This window comes from Balaenoptera borealis, assembly GCF_965194805.1.
Source record: "Balaenoptera borealis genome assembly, chromosome: 14".
NCBI lineage: Eukaryota > Metazoa > Chordata > Mammalia > Artiodactyla > Balaenopteridae > Balaenoptera > Balaenoptera borealis.
The window spans coordinates 32909756-32927741 of NC_138875.1; the positions used below are offsets into that span (position 1 = coordinate 32909756).

The following is a 17986-nucleotide window of genomic DNA, read 5'->3' on the forward strand; positions in this document are numbered from 1 at the left end:
TTCTGAGATGGGGATTTTACTAGTATTTACTCCATATATTTGTTGAGTGTTAAATGAGATAATTCATTTAAAGGACTTTGGAAAGAGCCTAGCCTCCTGTAATTGCTTAATAACTTGCACCTATCTTAAACATCAGCAGATTGTTCAACTATTAAATTTTTGAATCTTAAAACTGTATTTCTAAGCCATAGCTTTTGCCTAGGTTTCAGATTTGTATATTCATCTGTCAATAGAGTCATGTATTGGGTAGCCCACAGGCCCTATACTCCCAACATGTCAAAATTAACTCATCATTTTCTCTTCAAGGTTTTTTCCATCTCATTATAATCTCATTCTCAATTGATAGATATGTCTAAGCCAGAAAACTTATTTATCCTTGACTTCCTCCTTTCAGTCATGCCCCATGCATAGTCAGTATTCTACTGATTTTACCTCTTAAACGTAATTTTTTTCATTCTGTTATCTATTATCACCCGTGTTCTAGCCCAGGGACTCATCACTTGGGATAATATTAGAATAATCTTCTATCTACTATCCCTATTCCTCTTCTGAGAGTTATCTTACTAAAATATCAAGTCAACTGTGTCATCCCTCACTTCCCATTCCCTAAGAGCTCTCCATGGCCCAAAGATAAAGCCAGTGTCTTAACAGCAATTTACTACAACCACAGGGATTAGCTGCTGTTTACACTCCCAGTTTGATTCCCTAATATCTGCTGCTTCAAACTTTTCACTTTAGCAACATCAAAGGAATGTTTATTCGTGCTGTTTTTTTTTTCTTCAAGGGCCCCACCCCTGCCCCTACAAACACGCACACACACACACACTCACTCTCAAACTTAAACACAATTTCAATGTACTGTTTAACACTTAGCTTAGTCATTCAGTCTTCTCTGCCCTCCATGCTGGGTTAAATGCCACCTCTCTGTCAATCTCTCTACCATTGCATATTCATATTTTATTATTTTTATAAGCCAAGGACATTTTCCTCAACTAAACCATGAGCTTCTTTATGGCAGAACCATGTATTCATCTTTGTTTCTCTGACACCTAGTATCTAGGTGGAATCTAGGGAATTAGTTAAATATTAGTTGATAGAATAATCTAATGAACAGGAAAGTTCCCCAGTATCTCTTAAGATGAAATTCTCTAGAATAATTCTTCTAAAGTGACAATTTAATTGTACTTTTAAACTTTAATGGCTCTACATTGACTATAAGACAGTGCCTCTTAAATTGGGGATTACAGATCCTTGTTATCAGGGAATGAAATTTCTCTATGGATTTTCTTCTTAATTATACAAATTCATTTAAATAACAATTAATAAATCAATATAAGCATATTCTGGATCATTCTGGATGGCCACTTTGTAATCCAGACTTGCCACTTGGTTTTAGTTCATATGCTTACACTTTTATTACAATGGTGATACTTCAAGTGTTCACTTAGAGAGTTCCCACTCAAATTTTAATTCAACTGGAATCAAAGTCTGTGAAACCATTGGAATATTTTTTGGAGATACACAAGGTCTTAAATTTGAGAAATAATGATATAAGTTAAAATCCATTGTCTTACAATTAAAGCACTCTATTGATCTGAATATAATTTTGTAACCTAAACATAAATGCTACCCACTAAGCATACCTTAACCATGTCTTTTATTTTTCTACTTCAACTCCATGCTTTCAATTAAGTCATTATCTATTTATCTAACTACATCTACATGTACATCTACATCCATGCCATCTAAAATGTACCCCATCTGCCATTTCTGCCTTTATGTATTCTATTTATTGTTCATCATCTCACTCACATGTTATGTTGTCTATAAAACCTTCCTTAATTGTAGTAAGTTAAAGTTAACTAGTTCTACCCTCTTTTCCCCTCTTTTCTTACTTTCCACACAATTTGTAATAGCATGTAATTGTACCTGTCTAGTATCTTTCTTTTTTTAAGCCAAAGTTTGAGGTGGGTGGGAATACAAATATTATTTATTCAAGTGAATAAAGAAGATAAACCACTTTGATTACTGTTGAACTACCTGTATATGTACAAATGGTTGAAGACATTTTCTCAGCATCCCAGAAAGTTGTATTGACTAGCATTAACTCAAGGAAGGCAGAGAAATAAAAACAAAAACAGAAAAATGTTCATTTAAATTGAAATAAGTTGTCATTCCATGACTTATTTTAAATGCTTAGAAAAGATGAAAATGGGACAAAATGGAGTTTCTGAAGATAAAATTCACTAAAATCTAATACTTCTTAATAAAATGAATATATTTGAATTTTTATTGTGATGATTATAGAATATAAAAATTCTGATTAAATTGTAGCAAGAGTGGCATGTGGCCAATTACCTCATTGAGCATTAGAATTTGCTCTGATTTTGATTTGCTCTGATGCTCTGATTTTGAATTTTTTAAATGGTCCTTGTTGAGACCATTGGTCTTTTAGAACTTTATTGTGAAAAGCATTTTTGTGTTAAAACACATCATATAAACCCAGAAGAAAAATTGCCCCAGAATTCATATTGCTCTAGTGTTCTTTAAAAGTTTTATGGAGACCTGCCTGTAATCTAATTATTCCAAGTACTATTTTCCATCTGAAATTGTGTCTCTTTATTTAATTCCCATGTTATCCTAAGTGAAATGTGTATTGCTTGGTAATAGGATGTAAAGAGAGATTCGTCACCTCCAAAATAGTCATTACTGAAGTCAGGGGAATAAGCTATTCACCAATAATAAATGCATTTAACACTCTTTCAAAAAGGCCATGCGTTACTCTAACTTGGAACCAATGCTTAATAAATGTTTTTTATGTGTTCATTATATATTCTGGTATATGACTTTATGGTGAGTTGAGATTTCTGGAGTTAGGAAGATGCCAGATTTACCTTTGCCTTAATCTACATTTCTTCAACAAAATTTAGGATTGGATCCCATTCATTTCTGTTCTGAAATTTTGAACCACCTTATGAGGGCATCCATCCAATAATTTAACAGGTTTTATTGATTGAATGTTAGGGAAGTCATGAAATCTTATGTCTGCTTCCAGTGTTGCCACTGTTTAGCTTGTACATCCTTAAGAAAATCCTTTAGCCTCCCTGGACACAAATTATTTCATCTGTAAAACATGCAGTTGAAGTTTTAACGTGCTTTTCATTTTAAGACATTGGAATTCTGTACTGAGGATGTGGCACCTGGGTGAGGCCTCAGTCCTCCCTGTGATTTCCACCAATTCAAATCCCAGATTTTGTGGGCCCCTGATAGACATTTCCATCATCATTCCCATGGCTCATTTTTCATTTTTAATATAACTCACCTGGTAGCCTGTTTAGTAACAAAATGAATTCTCTAATTTTTTTGATTTTGCAAAAGTGTTCATTATTTGTTAATGTTCTAAATTGTCATTTAAGAATTGTATTATTTTCATTTGAATACTTCCAAAAAATCTATACCCTAAACAAAGGAAAATAACTTATGAGTAAAAATTGAACTTTAAAAGCTTTGGATTAGATTCCTGATTGGAACATAAAAACTCTCCAACAAAGTTTAAAATCAATTTCAAAAATGAAGTAAATGACTTTTATCAAATGTGTCAATGGCTTAGGGTTGCCAATGTCCCTAAATCATTCCTTACCCAAACGGAAAGGTCTTGGGTGGGTCTTGAGTTTTATCTCCCTGCATATAAACCAGAGGTTGGCTACTTCTTCAACTCTGAAGGTCACCAATGGAGCCAAGCAAGTGAGTCAATATTGGTCAACAGTCTTATCAGATTGAAAGCATAGACACTGTGCTCTTGACGGCTGGCTGGGAGCAAAAGTTCCAGACACACATTCGGTGACTCTTATTTTAAATCACCCTTTCCCCCTGATAGATGGTATAATATAATGATTCCATAATCACATTTATAAAATATATCATTTTTACTCAAATCTACTAATATTTACTGAAAATATTTTAAAAGAAAGGCATGATTCCAGCCATAATAGACTAGATCTTTATGACTTGACTTGAATCTGCTCTTTTGTGATTTAATCTTCCTGCTCTTGTTTTTACTCTTAAATATGTAACCGTTGCCAGAGCCATCTCTTGAGTATGTCCCCATCCCTTTCCTTTTAAAAATAATCACAGATTTCTAATTCTTTCTCAAGAATGTCCGTTATCTTGACTGCCACTCACTACAAGTTATCTACATCATATTTGACTTAGGATGCCTTTGTCTAATCAGTGCTTTCTATGCCACTCTGTTCTCTATTTGCATGACAGATTTTTTTTTCCTTTTTATGCACCCAGTTGGTACTGCATCACTAACCCATATTTAAGCATGTAGTTTTTCCATTCTGTTAAATAAGATGAATATTTATCAAAAGTGTATTAACTTTTTACACTGCTGTTCTAGAATGAGTAGGCTGTTGAAGAGGATATTTAAACTAATGATCCTGGTGTTGTGGAGCTCATAAATTTATTGATTTTCATGGGGAGAAAGGGTGGCTTATCAAAGTCTCTGGGGGCATTATGCAATTTTAAAATGCATATTCAATATTATAATGCAATATTTATTTTGAATAGAATGTTAAGAATCATGATTCTCATAAACTCCAAAAAATAATGCTTTTGCCACTGAATATTGTAGACTATACTCTAAGATATATAGAGGTATATAGAACATATTGAGAAGAAAGAAATGTGACATTTTTGTTCATAACTGGGATATAGCTGACCATATTAAAGAATGCACTCTTCTGTGTACTGAAACACAATATATGTAATTACTCTTAACTTTCTTTTTTTATTGACCTGTAGTTGATTTACAGTATTATATCAGGTGTACAGCATAATGATTCAATATTTTTATAGATAATACTCCATTTAAAGTTATTTAAAAAAGATGGTTACATTTTCCTATGCTGTACAATATGTCCTTGTTGCTTATCTATTTTATACATACTAGTTTGTATTTCTTAATCCCATACCACTATCTTGCCCCTCCCTTCTTCCCTCTCCTCACTAGTAATCAGCAGTTTGTTTTCCATATCCATGAGGCTGTTTTTGTTTTGTTATATACATGTGTGTTTTGTTTTTTGAATTCCACATATAAGTGATAACATACAGTATTTGTCTACTTATTTCACTAAGCATAGTACTCTCTAGGTCCACCACGTTGTTGTAAATGGCAGCGTTTTATTCTTTTTTATGGCTGAGAAATATTACAGCCATATACAGAAATATTCCACATATATATGTATATATCTCACATCTTCTTTATCTGTTCATCTGTTGATGGACACTTGGGTTGCTTCCATATCTTGGCTATTGTAAATAATGCTGCTATGAATATGGGGGTCCATGTATCTTTTCAAATTGGTGTATATATATATATATATATATATATATATATATATATACATACACACAGGGATGGAATTGCTGGATCATATAATAGTTATATTTTTAGATTTTTGAGGAACCTCCATACTGTTTCCCATAGTGGTTGCACCAGTTTACATTCCCACCAACAGTGTACAAGCGGTTCCCTTTTATCCTCATTCTCACCAACGTTTGTTATTTGTAGACTTTTTGATGATAACCATTCTGACAGGTGTGAGGTGATCTCTCATTGTGGTTTGGGCTTGCATTTCTCTACTAATTAGAGATATTCAGCATCTGTTACTGAATCAGGTCTGACTGCTCACCACTTGAAAATCAATACATGAAAGAGAGGAATGTTGGTAGAAAAGAAAGTTGCTTTTAATCAGAATACCAGCAATCTGTGGAGATGGTGTACTCAGTGTCCCCCAAAAAACATCTCTCAAGATTCTGCTTAGCCATGAAAGTTTTTAATGGGAAAAAGGGAAGTCATCTTAGATAATCATTGAGATGGGGGATCAGAGTCATCACCATCCCCCACTGTGTGCAAGCTTGTGTGCAGGCTTGTTGACTTCTTGTGATTCTTCTTTAGATAATATTTTGTTCACACAGTTTGTTCACAGGAGTACTGAAGGGGAAGCTAGGGAATAGGTCTGGTCATCTGTTAATTGCTTATTCTTTATTTCTACTTCTTTGATCTATGGAAAGAACCAACAGCTTAGGCAAGGTATTCCATGATGAAAAGATTTGAATGTTGTGCTAGGGCCAGAGATGAGTAGAGCACGGGGGCACCTGATTTAAAAGTTAGTTACAATGTAGCTTTGCTTAAATTGGCAAGAAAGGGGATTTCCTGCTGAGGGTGGTTTTCTGGCAAAAACTGCTTACAGTAGTGGTTATGTTGTATGAATTCTGACTCTTCCACATACTACCTTTGTGATTTTGGGTAATTTATTTAAAGTTTCTGAAACTCACTGTCAACATCTTTATAACAGGAATAATCATACCCATCTTATATATTTGGATAAATGAGATGATGCTTATGAAACCCTTGCAAGAGTTGTTTGCACATTTTATATATATATATATATATATATATATATATATATATATATATTCAGTAAATACTAGCAATTACTCTTATTATCTTAAGAAAATTTCATGATATCTCTCATTGAAAAAATATAGAGGCAACTTTATAACCCAAACATTCTTTAAGCCTACAGCCTCTGTAGAAGTTTTACCTTGATGTGAGTCCAGTAGGGATGGCCAGACATGATTAACATGGGGGCAAGTTGCTTCTGAAGAGCAAGAAGTAGGGAACAAAATTAGTCATAGGTTCAAGGCTGCAATATATTGAAAAATAAAACATAAACTGATTTTCAATGACAGTGCTATTCTTGTACGTGTGACTCACATACACAAACACTGACACATCAAACCTTCTTAAAGTAATTGAGCAGTGCATCTCAAACTTCAACGTGCATATAAATCACCCAGGGATGTTGTTAAATGAGATTCTAATTTAGTAGGTCTGGGGTGCAGCCATAGTGTCTGCATTTCTAACAAAATCCCCAATGACATCAAAGTTGGACCATTCTTTGAGCAGTCAGGTTATGTAGAATCTTTATTTTTTAGTCTGATAATTCACAGCTAAGCCTATAATTTCAGTAATTTTTGTATCACTGTACATCCAAGTAATTATTTTAATCTAAAATATATACATAGGAAAGAATGTCTTAACATAACCATCAACAAAGTTACAACCATGCTTGTGATTCTAAACCATTAAGCATGGCAGCAAAGTGCTTGACTCTGAAGCCACGACCCACTTCTTTTTTTTTTTTTTTCATTTTAATTACCACTGTAATTTAGGTATAATAAACTGACCAGATCCTTTGCTTAAAATAAAGTCTTCCTGATACAGTTCCAATTTGCTTTGTTTGTAAATTGCACGTTGCCTCTTCTCATATAGCTCCAGAAAGTCCAATATTGTATTTTGTGTTGCCCAGGCAGGACACATTACAATCCTCCTAAGGACATTTGGCTTGAGCTAATTCTAATTTTTGGGCCAAATCCACTTGCTGCATCTGGCTCTGCTTTAGATGATATACAAAAAAGGAATTGTGAATCCTTTGGATGTTAGCTTCATCACTAGAGAAAATATCAACATCTGCTCCTCCATGATTGTTTTGATGTTCTTTGATGGAGCATGGAAAACGGAAGAATGCAATCACCAAATCTTAAACTCAAACTAAAAGTCTTCTGCTTTTCATGTTAACTAAATATCGAATGCCAGTTTAATGCACACACATGATAGATTCAAAATGATCCATGCTTATTACTCCCAATTCTTTTACATTATTGAGAATGTGTTGAAACATGAGATTCATAAATGCCCAACTTTTTCAGTGCAAGGTAATATCAAGAAAGTATGTGGTGCCATCTGGAAAGAAAATCCTGGAGATGAGGTTGACAGGTTTATGGCACCAGACTTGTCTTATTTTCAGTAACTCATTTTATATTTAGTGCTTCACATTGGAAAGCCAAGGGCTACGGCCTTCTGTGATTTAACTCAAACAATAGGTAAGTTTGTGGTATCAAAAAGGGTAGAAAATAGGTCTGCTGATTAGAACAATATTTTAGGGGACAAGAGGAGGCAAACAAATCTAAACAAGTATTTAATTCTGTTAGCAATACTCCCTGCCTTAATTAATAGATAACACAATGTACTATATTCAAAAATAGTCTCCACTGGTATCCCACATTAACACAACCACCTGGGATGATTAGAAGTGCTTATCTAGCCTCCATCATAAGAATAAGAATAATATTTTTTTTTCAGAAGTCAGACCATGGAAAAGCAAAACTACATGAATACAATTAAATAAAAGTTTGTTTTGGACATCTGAAGTATCAGAAGGCAGGAATAATGAAATAAGCAGTTTGCTTTGTTTGCTGAAGGTAATTCAAATGTTATAAGAGCTTTGTTCATTCAAAAGCTATTGTCCTGGTCATTACTCCTGGCAAGGCCTAGGGGACCCATGAATGCTGAGGTTCTTACTGATGCCTGGAGCAATTCAGCTGTGTTCAGTGCCTAGAATCCATCTTGAGTCTCTATATCATTTGAGTTTCCAAGCCTAGGGTTTTAAAAATCCAAATTCTTTACTATCAATCATCATGATTTATTTCTTCAATATCTTTGAAATGTAGTAAAATGGCTGTCAATGCCAACTTCTTTTTTCATAAGTGCCACCAATTACACTGTCCCTTATTGGTTATTTCTCAACTTAATATATGATGGGGGATAGAGTTACCTTTAGACCATGGCTCTTGTAAGTACATATTTCCCGGGGAGAAAACAGTTCTGGGAAACTTTCCAATAATATTTTACAATAAATGCTTATTAACCTTGATGACAGTATCTGCAGTCTTGGGAGGAATATTACTTTTGCTGGTTTTCAGATTTAGTGTATCATTGATGAGTTTTACAGTGACAGCTTAGATTTACAGACAGCTTGAGTCATCCTTTAGTACCCTGAACTTTGTCTCTACCAATAACTTTTAAAAATGTAAACAGTATCTGTGCCACAAAATATATCATTGTGCAAGAAACGGCTGGACAGCTTAGACTTATGTATGTGTAATAATAAACCAGTTCTTGAGTGTCAGTTATGAGCAGATACAAGCATGTTATTTAAATGTCTTCATTTAACTCTCACTTTGCAAACAGGACTGGATTTTGTCTATATGTAAATATTTACCTCCATGCTCTAGGTCACACACACACACCAAGGCAGCCAATAAAATTCAGAGAACAGATGAGGGCTAAGTACAGAATTCACCTTTATTGCATCCTAATTTTTAAATTGCTATTGCAAACCCATAACCTTAGAGACCTGTTTGCCAACACCTACAGTATCTGCCTGCCCTTGGTTAATTTATCTTACTTCTCTGCACTCAGATTCTTCCTTAGTAAATCCAGTTTGCCTGTGTACTTTTATGTTCCTTAGAATCCAATTTTTTTCCTCCTAGGCCAAAACATGTGCAAAAACCTTATTGTCAGTTCTACAGTACTGCCCCTGGTATTAGAGAATGTCAATTATTCAGTGTGAAGCCTGTGGACTTTGTGCTATATTTTAAATTACATCTTTTCTACAAACACAACAAAGAAACATTTTGTCTTTGTTTTTAAGGAGTTACAAAAGAAACTACAAAAAAAAATATAGTATGCATTCTTTCAGTTGTTGATAACAATTGATCTATTTTATTTAATCATTTTTATTATTTTCTGGAGAACCTGAATAATCAAGCTCTTCTCACTTAGAGGTAGATACACCTGACATTGAGAGACCTAACTCATCTGCTTCTAATTCGTCCTCTAGTACTGAATTGTCAAGAACCCACAACCGTAATTTCCATCTTGGTGTCCTACTGCCATTTCATCATTTTTTTCCTCACCAGGTACCATCAAATACTCTTGGAGAACATGGTCTTGGATGGGACTCTGTTGTAAAACAGAAGGAATTATACTGAGTGCAGAGCTTTTCTTCATAAGAAGAAAATGGCTAATTTCTTTTTTCTACTTTTTGAGGTGGTTATTCACATACACAATTAAGAAACAATTTATCAGGTTGCCTTTCTCTCTTGAACATGACATTATTGTATTTCAGAAGGCATAGCAAAAGTACCATCAGAATCAGCTGAAGAACTCTTTAAAATAGTGATATATCAACCCCTGGCTGATTGCACATATTTTGAGGGGTAATTATGAACTAATGCTTGTAACAACAACCAAGGTGAATCCAATGCAAAGTTAGATTTGACAGCCCAAGTGTAAATGAAAAATATCAGCAGTTTTAAACCACAAATATGAACCATGGGGCATCTCAACAGATTCAAGATCTTCTTTGCTTTTCAGGTTCAGAAATGAACTTTTATGAGTGCACATGGGAATAATAAGTCTGAGAATAATTTACCCTGATCAACTTTTTATTTGTAAAGAAAATAATAATTTAAACACCAGCAGGAAAAGCAAAAAATAACATACAAGGGAATGCCCATAATGTTATTAGCTGATTTCTCAGCAGAAACTCTACAGGCCAGAAGGGAGTGGCACAATATACTTACATTGCTGAAAGGGAAGAATGTACAACCAAGAATAGTGTACTCAGCAAGGCTCTCATTCATATTTGATGGAGAAATCAAAACCTTTACAGACAAGCAAAAGCTAAGAGAATTCAGCATCACCAAACTGGCTTTGAATCAAATGCTAAAGAAACTTCTCTATGTGGGGGGAAAATAAGTGGCCACAACTAGTAAAAAGAAAAGTACAAATGAAAAATTTCACAGGTAAAGGTAAATATACAGTAAAAGTAAGAAATCACCCACACACAAATATGAAAGCAAACCCAGCAACTGTGAGAAGAGGAGAGTACAAATGAAGGAAATGGAACTTAAGAGACCAGCAGCTTAAAGCCACCTTGTATATATACAGACTGCTATATCAAAACTTCATGGGAAATGCAAACCATAAAGCTACAATAGATACACACACAACACACTCACACACAAAACAACCAAACACAACACTAAAGATGGTCATTAAAACACAAAAGAACAGAACAAAAGAGGAAGGAAAGAAAAAGACCTACAAAAACAAACCCAAAACAATTAAGAAAATGGCAATAGGAACATACATATTGAAAATTACCTTAAATGTAAATGGATTAAATGTTCCAAGCAAAAGACACAGATTGGCTGAATGGATACAAAAACAAGACCCACTTCAGATCTAGGAAATCATACAGACTGAAAGTGAGTGAATGAAGAAAGATATTCCATGCAAATGGAAATCGAATAAAAGTTGGAGTAACAATGCTCACATCAGACAATACAGACTTTAAAATAAAGACTATTACAAGAGAAAAGGAAGGACATTATATAATGATCAAGGGATCAATCCAAGAAGAAGATATAACAATTGTAAATATATCTGCACCCAACATAGGAGCACCTCAATACATAAGGCAAATGTTAACAGCCATAAAAGGGGAAATCAAAAATCACAAAATAATAGTGGGGGATTTTAACACCCCACTTACAACAATGGACAGATCATCCAGACAGAAAATCAATAAGGGAACACAAGCCTTAAATGATGCATTAGACCAGATAGATTTAATTGATATTTATAGGACATTCCATCCAAAAGCAGCAGAATACACTTTCTTCTCAAGTGCACATGGAACATTGTTCAGGATAGATCATATCTTGGGCCATGAAATATGCCTTGGTAAATGCAGAAAAAAAATTGAAATTTTATCAAGCATCTTTTCTGACCACAACACTATGAGATTAGAAATCAATTACAGGGAAAAAAAAAAAAAAACTGTGAAAAACACAAACACGTAGAGACTAAACAGTATGTTAGTAACAATATGGATCACTGAAGAAATCAGAGATAAAATAAAAAAATACATAGAGGCAAATACCAATGAAAACACAATGATCCAAAACCTATGGGACATAGCAAAAGTAGTTCTAAGAGGGAAGTTTATGGCAATACAATCTTACCTCAGGAAACAAGAAAAACCTCAAATAAACAACATAGCCTTACACCTAAAGCAACTAGAGAAAGAACAAAACCTACAGATAGTATAAGGAAACAAATCATAAAGACCAGAGCAGAAATAAATGAAATAGAGGCAAAGAAAACAATAGAAAAGATCAATGAAACTAAAAGCTGGTTCTTGAAAAAGTAAACAAAATTGATAAACATTTAGCCAGACTCATCAGGAAAAAAAAGGGAGAGGACTCAAATCAGTAAAATTAGAAAAGAAAAAGGAGAAGTTACAATGGACATCACAGAAATACAAAGAATCAGAAGAGACGACTATAAGCAAATATATGACAATAAAATGGACAAACTAGAAGAAATGGACAAATTCTTATAAAGGTATAAACTTCCAAGACTGAACCAGAAAGAAACAGAAAATATGAAAAGACCAATCACAAGTAATGAAATTGAAACTGTGATATAAAATTCTCTGGAATTCTCTGTTATCCGTTGGGTGATGTCATTATCCTGTCTACTTTCAGTTCTTCCATTTTTTTTCAGAGGGGTATTTGAGTACTGACCTAACTGCACACTCTAGCCTTGTCATCCTTACAATCACAGGCACATATTTAGAAGGAGAGTGGCTAGAATTTGGAGGTGGAGACAAATAAAACTAACTTTCAATAAAAACTGACTCCACAACTTTTCCTCTCCTGGTACAGATTGCAAATCATCAGAAAGTTCTCCATACCAATGCATGCTAGGTGCTATGCTGTGGGCACATTTAGATATGAGTGTCCTAAAGGGAGTAATGATAGAAAATAATGAAGCAGAGTCCAAAATACACTTGGATTGCAATATTATTGGAAAATATGAGTAAAGCAAGTTTTGGATTCTGAGGTAGATTATATTGAAGGTTTTTGCTATTAAATGGATATAATGTCCAATGATGAAATTTCTCCCACAAAGCTTCTAAGTGGTGGCATAAAATATGCTTCCATTATTGAATATGGTTTAAATCTAAAAATATCTAATACTGTATTGATGTATCTGTCAATATTTAACAACACTCTGTCTTTTTTCACTTCACCATCTTTCAAAATAACTAATATATTAAATAATAAAATGAATAAGTTTTTATGAAGCAAGTAACTATATGCAGAGTTAATTTTTGATGAGATAAAAATATATAATTCCTGCCCCCAGCCCTCTATACAGCACAAATTGTTGTCTGAGCTGCTTCAGGTCTTTGCTCAAAACAAACCTACCCCCATCTTTAGCAGGAGTTAACATAAATCTTTAATTTAAAGGGTATAGAGATAAGAAAGAAAGCTACAAACAAACGAAAATCAAATGGGACCAGCTCGGACAAAGATGGCAAACAAATCTGACCTCCAATAGGCCCTGAGCCTCATTATACACTGCTTTTACTATATTAGCATATTAAATAACACACCTACCAATGGCCATTACAGGACATTAAGGACCAAAGAAGAATCAAAAAGGGGTGGTTTCCCACTCCCTTGAAAAACCCCTGTCCCTTCTAGGTAGACTAATGCATGTGCGTCCCCATCATTAGCCTCACTCTTCCTCCCTTTGTCTTTACTCTTTAAAATTAAATCCTTCTCATCTTGTGGATGAAAATTTGTTTGGTGAACTTAGTTCCTGCTTCTCCATTCTTTAGCCATTGAATAAAGCTTGTGCTGTGTTGATCTCAGCTTCAGTTTTATTTGGCTGCTTGAACCCAAACTGAAAAAGTACCCTCCCCCACTGAAGCAGAGGACCTCAAACAGCCTATGGCCTGAGGAGGCTCTGTAGGACTTAATTCTGAAACAAAATAACTAAGATAACAACAATCATTATTATCTAGTTACTACTATGCAAGTCATTGTGCTTAGTGTTTTCCTATTATCTCATTTAATCTTCTAAATAATCTTATATCCATTTTATACATGAGGAAACTGTTGCTGCTTAAAAGGGTTATAGTAGTTTCCCATAGGGGCATAATGATTAGGATATTAATTTAGAATGTAGGTTCAGACTTCCCAGCATTGAAGTTCAGCTGTGCCTCTAATTCTATGACCTTGGGTAGGTTACCCAAACTCCCTGTGCTTCAATTTCCTTATTTATAAAGTGACAATAATATTACCACCATGGCTTAGTGTTCTTGCTCACAATCTTACCTGTAATAAGGTTTGTAAAATCCTTAGTGGAGAATATAGAAAATGTTTGATAAATTTGTCCACATAGCTAGTAAGGAGCAGCATTGCAATTTAAACCCTAACACCCCAATTTGAAAGCCCATTCCCACCTCATTCTGGCCATGGGTAAGATGAGCAAGAGAAAAAAACAGACAGCTCTGAATTCAAATCCAGTTCCCCATTAAAACTTGAGGGAGTTTTAAGAAGTTATTTGAACCTCTCTGAGTCTCATTTAATTATATGCATATAATCTGAGTCTCATTTAATCATATGCCTATAATCTATCTAAAAGTACTATTAAGACGTAAGAAAATATGCAATGTGACTGGAATTAGAGGGCAAGATAAAACTCTTTGTCTCTTGCTCACTCCTGGTCACTTCCTTCAATGTTTCTTTTATAGGTGACTTGGGAACACAGATATACACATATGAAGAAAGTGAGAAGGGAGACAGAGAATAAATGCTGAATATAATTAGGATCACTGAAAATTGGAAAGATCAGGAAAGTTCCCAAAAAAGAAGAAAAACTGAACTAAAGGTTGGTGAGTTTAGAGAGAGAAGGAAACAAACAAATAGACATGGCTGGGGCCAAGACAAAGGTGTAGGCTGGAAAGAGGGTCAGCTACTGGAGTTCAAAATTTTATGTTCAAATTCAGTCTAACAGATTAGGAAGAATTTTTGAGCATCAAACTAGGGAGTTTGGAATTGATCCTATATGCAATGGAGATTAAAATGTCTTCTATGGGGGATTATATAAATTCCATGAAAGATTCAGGAAGTTAGAGCTGGGAAATATCATCTGTTTTCAATCAGATTTTTCATTATATAAATCATGACAGATATTATAATAGAAACAAGAAAGTCCAATTAATAAATAATTCCTATACATAGTTCTTTATTATTTACATAATCCTAATTAAATTTCTTAGAGCATCTGTGTTTTTGTAATGATTCTTTTTCTCATATACCAATGGAACTATTTAACTTAAAAAATTATATATGTAATAAAAGTTAATGCAATAATTAAAAGTTGACATTGTGAGAAGGGAAAGAGACTTGATTGTTATTTATTAGCAATTGTTGAGCAGAAAGACAATGGAAGTAACAAGACAAAAAGCTTAAGATAAATTCAAAAGAGAAGTGTCATTGTCCAGGAAGTTATTGTCTGGCAATACTTGGCTTGTAAAACTTTGGTAGAGCCCTGGGTACGCTGTCTGTCTCTGTGTCAAATAGCATATGAGCAGTCTTGTGATAATCCAAAAAGCCACACAAAAAGACAGGGAGTATTAAACAGAAGAAGCTCAAAGGAAGCTCTAGCTTGAAAAAGTAGAAATTTTATCTGGAAAAAGGTGACTTAGGGGTATTCTAAAATAGGTTAAAGAATTAAAAGGTGAATATTTCTTTTGGCATTGTATTTTCTATATTTTGTGGGTTAATTATTAGATAACAAGACATATCCCTTCTGAGTTAGTGAGCTACTTCAAAGCAAGAGCAATGCAAATACTTAAATAATATTCATTTTTTTCAATTATTCAGATTTAGACTAATGGCTAGAATATAGTTAGCACTAAAAAAGTTTCTCTTAGTTAAGTAATTTTTGGGTAAATTGAGTTATAAAATTATTTGAAAAGATAATTGAGGGATCATCTCCTGATTTCTAGATGCATATGTCCAATTTTTTGATGGATGTCTCCCATTATAAACCCCCAGGAAACTTAAACTGAACTTATCCTATATGGAAATTTATCAGCTTTTCCAACCTGCTCCCATTCCTGTGTTCTTTCAGCAAAGAGCACCACCCCATCCACCCAGAAAAATAACTCTCTTCCAGATCTCATACATTTAATCAGTCTCTAATTTCTACAAATTTTCTTCCTATAATATTTATTAAATCCATTCCTCCATTCCCACTACTGCTGCTGGAGTCATATGTCAAGCCTTCATTATTTCTTACCTAGCTTTCCCATAGCAGTTTCCTAACAGGTATCCCTTCACCCAGTAATGCCACTTCATATCTATTGTTTCATTTCTGCCAATGGGTTTTGTTTTCAAAATGCAATTCTGAATATGTAATTTCCTCTTAAAAATTATTTCACGATTACCCATTGCTTTCAGGATAAAATTTTAAATGATTAGCGTAATGGGACCTTGGCAATATGAACTTGTCTTCCCTCTCCATCTTCCATCTGACCCTTCCACACCCAAGGCTCCATTATACTGAATTACCAGAAATTCCTGAAGTTATCACGTTGCCTTAGCCTTTGGTACTCCTGAATATACTGTTTCCTTTGCCTGGAAGTCTCCATTAATTCCTCCTCCATGCACATTTTTAACACACATTTACTATATTCACTATTTAAGATTCAGAGTTGTCCCTATTGTCTCAGAGAAATAATTACTCATCTCCAAGATTAGATTACATTCTTCTCTTCTTTGCCTAAATAAGAACCTGGGATTAAATATAACATTTAGTGTCCTTCATTCTACTGTGAGTTCCTTCAAGACAGGGTTTACCTATTTCAACTCTGTGTCCCAAAACTTCACAGGGTACCTAACAGTAGTACAATTGTTTATTGAATAAAAATACAGTAGAATAAAAATTAATAATATATCTGTTATAGCCCTTGTGGTTTAGAGTTAAGGAAATTAAACTAGAGCTGTTATTATGATTAGTCTGAATTAACTTAGCTTTAGCCATTTTGAGAACTCAGCTCACACCATTGCTCAGTGATTTTTCTATTAAACCCTAGACAAATTCCAAGTAGCTCCTACTGTGTCATTGTTTATGAAAGGTAAGTACAGGCTGTCTTTGAGAGTTCTCACACCAGTATTCACTATCACCATGTATGTCAGTGCTGGTTTACCTGTTATTTTTACATAATTCACTTAGGTTTTGCTCTAGAGAGTTGGAATGCTGTACTAGTAGTGCTACAGTTTATATATTAAGAAGATCAAACAACAGAAAACAACCCTAATGAAGTAATCAGGGTATATATTCTAGGCTTGAACAAATTTTTTTTTTTTTAATTTCAGTGTACCATGTGGTTTAAACAATCTTTGAAACCAGTACATTAATTATATTCTCTTCTCTACTGACTCATTAATTCAAAGGCAAAAGATAAAAACAAAACCAACTGGCATTCCCAGGATAATACAAGAGCTATCAATCCAGGTGTATTCATGAAAGCAAAACACCAGTTGATTGAAATGTTATATTTCAAACAGATGGGATAACATCATATGAACATATGTGTGTTGCAGTTTGTAAAAACATTATATTCTAGCCAATTTGACCCTGAGACCACAAATGCAATATTGGAAAAGAGAAATCCTGTAAATCATTCCAAATAAAATAATTTTTAGGTCTTGATAACGTTCACTGAGCCCTTAGAATTGACCAATCACTAGTTTAAGTTTTTTATATATATTTTTTCACTTACTTTTCATAACAGTTCAATAGTAGGTATTATTATTAATCTACTTTACAGATGGGACAACTGAGAAACAAAACAAATTATTTAAATTATTTACTAACTCTCTCAAAGTAAGAAACATGTAACAGAGTCAAGATTCAAACCCAGAAAATGTTTTAATTCATTGTACTTGCTTCCTTAACTATTTCACCAGAATGACAACAGACTGTAATCTTACAAGTTAAATAGCCATCTCTTTGAATTTTTGCTTTAAAAATTGATGTATTTCTTTCTATCAGTGGCAAGTCAGTCACCAGTCTTTACTGAATACACTTAATATCATGTTTGATAATGGACAATATTAATATGAATGCAAGAGAGAAATAAGTTTCTTGCCACTAACTCAGTATAGAATCTAAATTTACATCTGGTAGAAGATAACACTA

General features: G+C 33.9%; 1 pseudogene across 1 annotated transcript in view; it reads right to left on the reverse strand.

Annotated features, from left to right (window-relative positions):
• Positions 1-17986, reverse strand: part of LOC309610859 (mitochondrial genome maintenance exonuclease 1 pseudogene) — a 35478-nt pseudogene continuing 17492 nt past the window's right edge. Inside the window, exon 1 of the transcript in view lies at positions 1-17986. This exon is cut by the window's right edge and continues 17492 nt beyond it. The product of the transcript in view is annotated as a mitochondrial genome maintenance exonuclease 1 pseudogene (transcript).